The sequence below is a fragment of the Ictidomys tridecemlineatus genome, chromosome 13 (genome assembly GCF_052094955.1).
Source record: "Ictidomys tridecemlineatus isolate mIctTri1 chromosome 13, mIctTri1.hap1, whole genome shotgun sequence".
In the NCBI taxonomy this organism is placed as follows: Eukaryota; Metazoa; Chordata; class Mammalia; order Rodentia; family Sciuridae; genus Ictidomys; species Ictidomys tridecemlineatus.
Window position 1 is genome coordinate 77459738 of NC_135489.1, and position 11102 is coordinate 77470839.

The following is an 11102-nucleotide window of genomic DNA, read 5'->3' on the forward strand; positions in this document are numbered from 1 at the left end:
TGTGCAGCCCTGACACTTATTCCAAGCTTCTCATTTCCCTGTCCTGAACCACATAGAAAAGCAAATCATCAGCATCTGGTCAAAGATATGATTTATGTAAAAAGAGAACACCATGAATCTTCTATCGCTATCAATGGTGGTGTTAGGACTGTTTGCTCCAGCCATTTGGTGGAAGGAAATAAAAGAAGGGCCAAAGGGACAAGACTCAGGAGAGGTCATGAGAAAGTAGAAGCTATGCTGAAAGTATTGGTTTGCTTCCAAAGAGGGCTGTTTTGCATTTGATTGTTTGAATGGCAAGGATTACATGCAACAAAGACAAAAAACTCCAGAGGTGTGTGCTCAGGGCATCTGAGACACTGGCTTTCCCTGACCATATTCTTCAAATTCCAAATCTCTTCTGGAACATCAGGGTATAATTGTGGTATGTTTAGAGCTGGGGTGATCTATATTCTGTAAGAGGGTTTATTTCCCATGTGGTTGGCCAACACCAAGCTAGTGAAACTTGTACCCTGTGCACAGCCCTCACTGCTGAAGGACATCTCCTGAGCTTGGCTGGTTACTCCCCCACGTCTTAACCCTGAACCTTGAATGTTGAGGCCAGAGTTTCTGGGACTATTAGAGGGTATCCAGCTCTCCAGGTAGAGGGAACAAATGCTTGGAGAGATAAGTGTTCAGTAGTTTTCTCTGTGGTAGCAGATGCCCTTCCTGGCTGGGTATGAGTGACAAGACCCACCAGAACCAGCTGTGCAACCCACGTTCCGTAGCACTTAGGCCTATCACAGGTCTCTGCCTCACTTTTCTGCCATCTCATAGATCAACTGGTAAAAGTTGTGTGTTGACATTCCAGCAAGACCCTCCTCCAGAGTCATGGTAGGCTCCAGTCCAGATAGGGTACAAAACACTGGCCTGGGATTCATCAGGAACAGTCAAAATCCACAACCCACATTTCATTGCCAGTTGACCTGACTCAAAACACACCTTGCCTTTGCCTCCTCTGTTCTGTCACTTTGACCACCCCATGTAGGCTCCATGCATCCAGGACATGCTCTCATATACTAGAGAGAACATCAAGTACTGTACTGGAATCTGATTTCCCTTGAATTCTTGATGTTGTTGTGTATTGTGACATGAATGTTTTTGTCTTCCAGAATTCACGAGTGAATGCCCTAACCTCCAGTATGATGGTATTTGGAGATGGTGGCTTCATTCATTCTTAGGATTTTAATGAGATTATGAGGGTGGAGTTCCCATGACAGTAGTAGTACCCTTCTAGGAAAAGGAAGAGACACTAAAGCTGTTTCAGCAATAGGATATAACAGGTAATGCAGCCATTATCTAAAGCCTATCTGGCACCACTTTTCTGGGACACCCAATTTGAGAACTATGATAAATGAATTCCTATGGTTTCAGCTGCCCACTCTGTAGCAGTGTGTATGGCAGCATGATTTGAGCAACCCAGAGTATAGAGTGTCCTGGGAGCAGGGTTAAAGCCTGAGACAATCCTACATCTCCATGGAGGATCCAAATGGAATGAGTACCCACTCAAGAATTCTGTACCACCTCAATATCCAAAAATGAAATTCCCCAGAACAATATAAGTGGGTGTTCAGAGAGATCTGTGCTGGTACCTCCACCCCTCTCCCTGACACTAGTTGTGATGTTGCCTGTCGTGAACAATCAGGTCTATGCTAGAAGGTGAAAATACTTAGTGAGGGACAGTTATATGGCGTCAGAGAGTCAATTCCAAACCCCGATTCACATTATCCCCAGGATCCTTCTCTGACCTTGGGTCCTCCATGTGATGATAATGCTCATTGGAAAGAAAGATTACTGCACTCACAGGGCTATGATGGGCAACTGAGATAAGGCATACTTCCTCCCCTGGTGTAAGATGAACTTGGCCAGGAATGTAGGTCTCAGCTTATCCCTCACCCTCAGGATATTCCTTCCAGTTTCCCTATATCACAGCCTCCTTTTTTCATGATACATTTTTTTTACCTTTCAAAGCTCAAGGAGAAGTTCTGGGTCCTTGTGGAGAACACTCACATGAGGAAGCAGGAAAGTGCTTCCACATCTGGCATCTGAGGAAGGTGCCAGTGGATCAGGAACTTGAAACACTGCCAGTGCCAGCAGTTTCCATAGATGCTGTGAGGTCCACTGCAGTTATGTGGAAGGTAGGCAGTGTGCCCTCCCTGTACACTCCCTGTGGCCATTGGTGGGCATTTACTAGGAAGATGATGCAGCTGGTTGGGAAAATGGTGGTGGTGCTAAAGGGTGAAGACCCAGGTGCCCATGGCCCCCATAGTTCCAGGTTCCCCCACTGGCTAAGGCAGGCATAATGGTCCTTTGGGCAGAAGCTGCTGTGAGGAATGAATCAGGATGGTCTTCACCCCTGGGGCCCTCCAGTGAGGGCAGTCTTCTGAATGTGGCTCTCCTGGCCTCCACTTTGCCAATATTGACCAACGTTGAATTGTCCAGCCACACAAAAAGCAGGAACACCAGCTCCTGCTGCTATTCATATTTAAGGGTAAGGAGACTACACCTGTGGGTTACCCTGGAAGATTGGTGCAGTCACAGGAGGAAACACAGGCAGCACCCAGAATGGCTTGTGTGTTGGCATAGGAGCAGAGGGAAGACATCGCAGGTCTCTGAGGGGAGACATAGGGGAACCAGGTTCTGCCTGGTCTCAGCACTCGAGATTCTGTCAAAGCAAAGTAAAGGGGAAGTGGCAATCGGAGTGAGGCTCCCAAGCCTTTGTCACTGGGCATCTGAGGAGGAATCGCAACAGCTCAGGGTCTTATGGGCAGAGAAATCGTATGGTTTGCAACTTTCTCTGAGTGAATTTTAGGCTTCATTCTTCTAATTGAAAGTTATATCCAGAGAAATATTGTTCCAAGTCTCAAAGAGTCCATGAACATGGTCTATAGTGATACCTCAGCTTTCCCTGACTTAGAGGCCTCTTGGAATTCTTTGCTGTCAATGGATCAGCCTCCTAGGCATCTTGCTGAAAACTGACTCTGCTGAGTGGCACCATTCCTCTCAGCATTCTTACCAAAAGGAAGTTCCAGGCACTCCAAACGCCTATGTGAAGGTGACAACTTCATAATTTATGGCTTCATCATCTCCTTAGCCTGACTTTTGCTAATTCTCCTTGGAAAACCCTCTGTTTATTTCCTGGACTTGCACAACTAAACAAGAGCAACTGAATGAAATTTCTCCCTAGCTAGAGACTGAGGAACCTTGAAGTCACCAGGAGCAAGCATATCCTGCCCAGAATGTGGGCACTTCTCCCAGAGCTTCTAACCACAAACACAGGTGTGGACACAGATTCTGGCACCTCAGTGTATCTGTAAACAGGATTTTCCCAAGAGAATTCTTGACGTGGCAATAAGTAAACTACCACTTGAATATTTTGGCTGGAGGTACAAAAGCCATGGTCGCCGAACTGTTCTCAACTTGAAATGAATCAAGGCAGTGGACCTAAACTGTACTAGTAGAAATTGTATTTTTCCCACCCACCCAGCTGCAAGAGAAATGATAGTTTTAGTTAAGAATGTTCTAAAAAAAGTAGAAAGAATGTCAATCATTCTTAAATCTTGAACCATATGAGAAGCAATGCTAAAACTGAACACACTAGGATCATAATTGCATATATCAAATAAATGGTGAAAAGAATTGATTAGGCACAGAGGTATTTCAAAAGTGGTGGGAAAACATATGGGGGATTGGGTTTGATAGCTAAAAGGTAACGGATTTCTTTTTGAGCTGATGAAAGTAATCTATATTTTATTGTAGTCATGAAATTGCCAATATTGTGGCAAACTCTATGAAAACTTTCAAATTCTAATATTTGATGGGTGATGTGAGTTATGTGAATGTCTTCCTAAATTTTTTTTAATGATCTATAGCAAAAATAGTAAGATAGTATCAGATCATGCCTCAGATGGTTGAGCAGTGTGCCACAGCCTGGCCAATATCCCAGGAAACAGAAGACTCTGATCCGTCCTGACCAGTGCACAGAGATCTGGAGGAAGTTCTTAAAATTAATTTCAATAAGGGTGTAGCTCAAAAAGGAGACACACAAGGGGCTAGTCCCATTGGTCACTGCCATAAAACACGGCTTTTCATTAATGCAGAGAGTGGGTCTTGTTGGTGGTGTCAATTGATGATTCCCTAACGTGCTGCAACTTCTCCCCCTAGAAGTCAGGGCTGGTCCTCGCATCAGGCCATCTACTCAGTAAGACCTTGGTCATGCTGAGGTTTTGTTCATCCTCACTGCCCAACATCACTCAGAAAAGGAGAAAGAAACTGTCTTTAAAAATACTGTTTCCAGGTTTACTTCTAGAAATCTGATTAATGCCACAGGGGCCTGAAGGCTGAAAAGTAGTGCTCTATCCAAATGAGATAGGAGCACCCAAAGTTGTCAAGAGGTACTTGATAAAAAATTGTGCCCCTGACTCTGATGGCATGGAACCTGTGTCCTATGAAGAATCATGGAGTTTGATTTTACATGACAGATCACAAACAACTTCACGTCCAATGAGTTTTGTGCATGTCTGAACTCACCCGAGTACTTTATTCCATAAATAGTACTAAACTTTGTCCTCCTTGCAATTTAATTATTCTCCTTTGCAAACTTCCCCATTTTTTTCATTGGCAAACCATGTGGTGTGTAGCTTTACTTTTTCTCATTGATTTGTAGAACTTGATTACATTTGGGCCAGCCACACTCAGTATAGGTCAGGCTGGGGTCGGGGTGGGGCCAATACTACCTATGGAAGGGTCAGAGCACTGTCAGTGGAGGGTGGGTCTGTGTTGGGATGCAGTCAGGACCTTGAGCCTGTTGGTCTCCCAATGAGTTCCCAGTCAGAACTGTAGAGGGGGTGGGAGAGGTATGAAGGCAGGCCTTTTCCTCTCATCAGAACACCTACACAGGAAAACCATGGCCATGATGGGGATCTATCCAACAATATTGTCCATCTTCACTCAGGAGAGAAGAAAGATGCTAAGAAAAAAATTCTAGAAACCTGCTTATTTCTAGAACCCTGATTATTTTCACAGGGGGTTGAAGGCTTAAAAGCAGCTCTGCATCTAAATGAGACAGGAGGGCCCAAAGATCTCCTGAGGTACTTGATAAAAAATTCTGCATCTGTTTTTGATGGCCATGGCTACCAAAAATGCCTCTTGGTCATTCAGAGGCTTTTGATTCCATAGCAGTTCTCTCCTGCTGACTCTACCCTCCAGTGGCTCTACATAACTCCACCCTATGGGAACCTTCAGTAGTCCCTAGTCTGGCATGCAAGGAGCCCCTCCCCAACCATGCCTAAGCAGAAATACTGTGGGTATCTTGGAAGGACACTACATGCTTGAGTTCACCTTTTTAATTCCAATAAGATTCCTTCCCCATCTCCTTTTGCAAACAGTTCCTGTTCCACTTACTCTTCTGTAGCAGCATGAGTCCTAATGAAGTCTCTAAGGGACGGGTATAATTTGTATATTCATGACTTTTATCTCAACAAGAGCAGGTCAAGTTGGTTACACTGAAAATGGGCAAACTGGGCATGTCAGCCTGATGGTGACAAGCACAGAGAATGCCCTAGAGCAGTGGCAAACTACAGCAGCTGCTAGGTGCAGCTGTCAGATGATCTCCATGGAAGTGTTGGAAGCAGGTGGCTACTGATCCCAAGAAGGCAACATGGGAGTTTCTACTACTAGGAGCTGAGGGTCAATCTCAGGACTATTAACACTAAGATCTGAGAGCCACCAGTTAGTCCTCAGACCTCAGAGCTGTGAATACCAAGGGAGATGTATTTTGCTTCTTTGTGATTTATCTTCATAGCAGGCCCTCAGATAATGGGTAAGTGAGATGTTTAAGAGGCACAGATCATGAAGGAATGCACAGAGAAGATCCCCTAAACCAAGAGAGGCATTTTCTATGGGGTGATTGAGTAGAATTTTTGGATCTTGTCTATTTTCTCACAGGATTAGGGTGAGGGCAGTCTAAATCTGGAAACAAGACCCAATAGATGGACACTTGTGCACCCTGGGTCCTGGCAACCCCAATTATCTCAGTTCTCACTGCATGGAATTGCACAGACAACATAGCAGAATGCAGATGCTGGAGAAGATTTTTTTTCCTACCAAACTGCCTTTATTCCCACTGACAGTCAAACAAGGTACAACTTCCTACCAGGGCTTGAACACTATGACCCTCCCCTCTCAATACCCTCCCACAGCCCTCTTTCTATATTCATGATACCCTCCGTCTCCCTTCATTTTCCTACAGGAACTGTCCTGTGTTGAGGAAGAACCTTTGGCCCTTCCAGTGCAAAATAAAGCTAGGGTGAGATCTTGCCTGAGGGGTAGTCACCCCAGAGATCACTGGCCAATATGACATATGACTGTCCTCAGGGCCTCTTCTTTGGGTTGCCTGATGATATGCACTTCCTCTTCTGAGGCTGTGATTTTCAAACCAGCTCCAGATCTACATCTTACCCTCTGGTAACATGGAGGGGCAGCCCAGATTGTGTGAGTTTCCAGTGAGTGTGCTCTTAATGGACATGGCACCTGGAGGAGGGTGGGAGCTGAGGTGTCCTCTCTGGGGACGTGGGGCCTGGAGTGGTTGATATCCTGAGCATGAGAGTTTCATTCAAGGGGCCTGGATTTGGGACAGTCCCCAGGGCAGCAGACAGTGCTGGGAGCTAAGGAGGAAATTCAGGCTTTGGAGGTCATCATCCACATTGCAGCCATTGGCTGTCTTATATGGCCACCCAGAAGAAATGGCTTTTCTAGGACCCATTATACCTTTGTTCCCCAGGTTTAAGGAGGAGGATATGCAGTTCTGGGGAGGATCGTTGGAATGGATGGTCCCCAATGAGGAAGACCCATTAAAGCCTTGGAGGATAGCAGTGTCCTTTGAACCCAGAACTCTGGCTCTGTCGCCCTGCACCTCTTCTCGACCTGGGGAGTACCTCTGTGGACTAGTCCCCATGATGGCCCCTTGATCATTGCAATGTTTCCATTTCTCTGAACTTCTGTTGGCAGCTGCCTTGGAAGATTTTGTATCCTATGGAGCATACCATGACATTGAGGCATCTGCAAAGGTGCTTCTTCACAAGCTGAAGGAGGATATGGGCACTGGCCAACTCTTCTTCATACATGAAATGGGCCATAGGGATCAGGACAATCATATTTCAATTGGAATTGGGAAGTAGGGCTGTCACTCATCTTGGTCTCAGAGAGACAGACTGAGTGTCTGCTGGTCACCCTCCTGGGCTTCCTTTCTGCTTCATATCCTGAACCTACCTATAGTTGTCCTGTCTTGTTCCTTTTTTACCTCCTACATCCTATTCCTGGAACAGACTCACTCAGAGAGACATCACAGACAGGATAAGGTTAAGCAAAGTCCCACGGGCCACATGAGTAAGGTCTTGAGCCTTCCTCATCTACTTGTTATCCCTTGCTTCCCTCTGTGTCTGTGGCCACTCCCTTTTCTGTCTACTTGTGTACCTTTGACTCCTAGTCTGCCATGTATCACTCTCTGCCTTACTCACTTTGTGTCTGTTACCAAGCCCCAGGAAACCTGTTTTCTTTACCTACTTAGTTAGACCTGGTGCCCCATTCTTGTTGTCTACCTTTTGTTTCTCCCCAACCCCTGTTGATCCTGGTGTCCCTGCACTTGATTATCAGGTGTCCTGATACTCTGGTGTATCTCCTATCCCTAGTTTACTGGGAGACCCTCCTTCCCCTGTCTACCTGATTAGTGGTGAGTCCTTCCTGCTTCTCCAGCACTTTGTTAGGGCCAAGATATTAATATTTATATATGGTTTGGAGGAAAGTAATTCTTTTAGAAAGTGGGGATGAATCATATTCTCTGTGTGGGGATGAGAAAGAAGAGAGTGTGAGTGACCTTGGAAGGAAATGGCTCCAAGTCAGGAGGATTTCTAGGAGAAAGAGGAAGCAATATTGATACCATGTTCATCTACACCATGGGGTGGTTATATCCCAACTACCAGCTACACTTATGTACAAGTGTACATGCATGTGCAAATACTTTCTCTCTCTTTCTCTTTCTCTCTCTCTCTCTCTCTCTCCCTCTCTCTCTCTCTCTCTCTCACACACACAAAAAAAATATCTGATATTCTAAGCTATGTAGCTCAATTCCATTGGTCCTGAAACCTTGTATACACCAAGTTTGTAGGCCCAGCCCTCCTTGTTGACAAAGTCCTAATCAACCTAGCTCAGGAGACTTAGACCTGGATATAAATTATCCTGTATTGGCTGTTGCTCCAGTCCTTCCTCTCCCAAGTTTGAAGCAAGCTCTCCTATGGACAAGTGGGAGTGCTCCTACTTGGCAAAATTAATAGGCCCGAATAGCTCATCTATGACATCCATGTACTCGGATAGCTTCAGGTGGGATCTCCTCGGGCACCTTGATCTCAGGCCCTTTGGTCTTGGCCACCTTATTCTTGTGCACCTTGGTATAGTATGCCTTTGTTTCAGGTACCTTGGTCTCTGGTGCTTTGGGTTTGGCTGCTGACGAGCAGGCAGGCTGTGCCTTAGAGTTGGTCTTTCTGGAGGTGCACACTAGGAAAGGGAGGAACCATAGTGGTGCATGAATGAGGGATCCATGTTCATCCCAAACACTTGGTAGTAGGCAGGGTTCAGGGGACCTAACCTGGTATGTCATGCATGAGGACAACCTGACCCAGGACCCAAGGGAGGTAACAGTGCACCAGATGCAACATCTAGGAGAGTCAAGTGGGAGGACATGGTATTGCATGCACTCTACTGTAACATGACTTAAGTCCCAGGCATCTAGTGTGTTGATTCTTTGGATAGGCAAGGAGAGAAAGGAGATCTGTATTTGGCCCAGTCAGTACACAGTTCAAAGCTGGGTGTCAGGGACCTCAGATGCTAGGGGCTGTTTTGCTTGTAAGACTGAATCTCCCATACTGAAGGAAAAGTTCTTATTTTGGACAACAACTTGCCTTGGCCTTTTTCACTGTTTAGACACTATCATGGACTACTGTGGGAATGTGGAAACTTTTCCTGGCTGTTGGACAGCCTCAGGGACTGGAGGCCTTGGAAGTTGCAGCCTTGGAGTTGCAGGAGGAGGTTGACACTGGAAGATCCCTGACAACTGCATCCTTGGATCCTCCATCTCCTCTGCAGCCTCAAACTCCATGAAACTTTGTGGGATTTGGGTAAGGCAGGCAAAGGCTGAGCTGAAAATCAGGTTGGCCATACCAGGCAGGTGCTGGTGTGGGATCCTAGGCTATGGAGTATTCTAAATTACCAGTCAGGATCTAGTGGCAGGGATGTGGAGCTGTGTCCTGGAGTGGGCTGCACCAGTCCCAGGAGGGAGCTGCTACACAGGAAGAACAGCAGTTCTCGGGAAACACTATATCAACTAGCATTTGAAGGGAATCAGATCTGAGGGACCCAGGCAGGTCCCCTAGCTGACCCTTGCTCTGGCTCTGTCCTGTTTCTGCCAGGAAGCACATAATCAGATAAGTTCCTGAAGCAGGTCAGGGATGTGATTTTTGTTAGGGAACACCAGGTGTCCTGACCCAATTCAGGCATAATGAGGCTGGGACCCTGAGCCATGGAAAGATCACCTAGGAGACCAAGGTTACAGGTCATGTGGAAGTGGAAGTTAAACTGAGAACCCCAATTGATTGCTTCTAGTGAGGGCTCCTTTTCCCCATCCCTTGTTATAATGGCAGGGATTACAAAAAGCAAAATCAGGAAAGACCAGACATGTCCTTGGGGCATCTGGGGTGCTGGCTGCCCCTGACCATGCACTTCCAACCCACTGCCATCCTCTTCTGAAACATCAGGTTGAAGTAGTGGCCACTTTCATGAGTTATGATCGACCTCACTCCATAAAGAGGTACAAGTTCCCAGGCAGGTGGCCTGAGTGAACCCAGAGCAACTTTTCCCTTCTGCAGAGCCAGCAAAGCAGAAGCAGACACTCTGGCTGGGCTGGTTACTTCTTCCCATCCTGACCCTGAACCTCAAGACAGAGTTGGAATCAGGAGTATGGAGCCTAGAGTTTCTGGGATTGTTGCAGAGAAAATGCCCAGGCCTCCAGCTGGAGGGAGCTGCTATTTGGAGAGTTAGATGCCTCAGAGCCAACACACAGGTAGGTGACAGGCTGTACCGGACCTTACTGTGCAAATCATGATACCCCACCAGTAGATTTTGGACCCTGAAAACTGGCTCACTTTTCTGCAGACTCATAGAAGATCATTCTGTCAAAGTTGCTTGTGCACTGCCATTCCTGCAAACCCTTCAGCAGGCCCTCTTCCATGGTTATGGTGGGCTCCCATTAGGACAGAGACAGAAGCACTGGCCTGGAATTTATCAGGATCAGTTTCCATAAGATCACACTCCTTTATAACCTAACCAGACCAACATACATTTCTACCGTTGTTACATTTGCCCCATCATGTTCAACTCAAAGTATTGATATTGGGACTCCAGGACACTTATACCAAACATTAACACCAAGGGCTGCACTGTCCAGCATGATTGTGCTTGGATTCCTCAATGATATGGTGTACTATGTGCTGAGGTTTTATCCTCCCAAATTCACCTATTGAATCCCTAACCCCCACAGGATTATATCTGGAGATTGCATTTAGTGCTTAGAGGGTTAGATGAGATCCTGAGGATGGTGCTTCATGAGGGCATTAGTGTTTTTCCTGGAGAAGGAGGAGACACTGAAGAGATATAAGTCATGTGAGGCCCAGCTGTCTTTTAAAGCAAGGAGAAGAGAGAGCATTTATGGGACTTTAGGTCAGGTACCCTTTACCTGGGAATCCTGACTCAAGAACTGTGAGAAAGAAATGCCTGTGTTTCTGTCTACATTTTCCATAGCATCATGTATGGCAGCCCAGGCAGACTTAAGAGAGTGCACAAAAGCCTGGGAACACAGATACAAACTGGGGCAAAGAGGAGCATCCCCATCCAGTATCCAAAGACAGCTCCCCTTTGAGTGTCACATCACCAGAGGCTCCCAGTCAGGAGTTCATGACAATGTGTATGGGTATCCATAGAGTTCTCTGTTGGGGCCAGCACCCCTAAACCTACTTGTG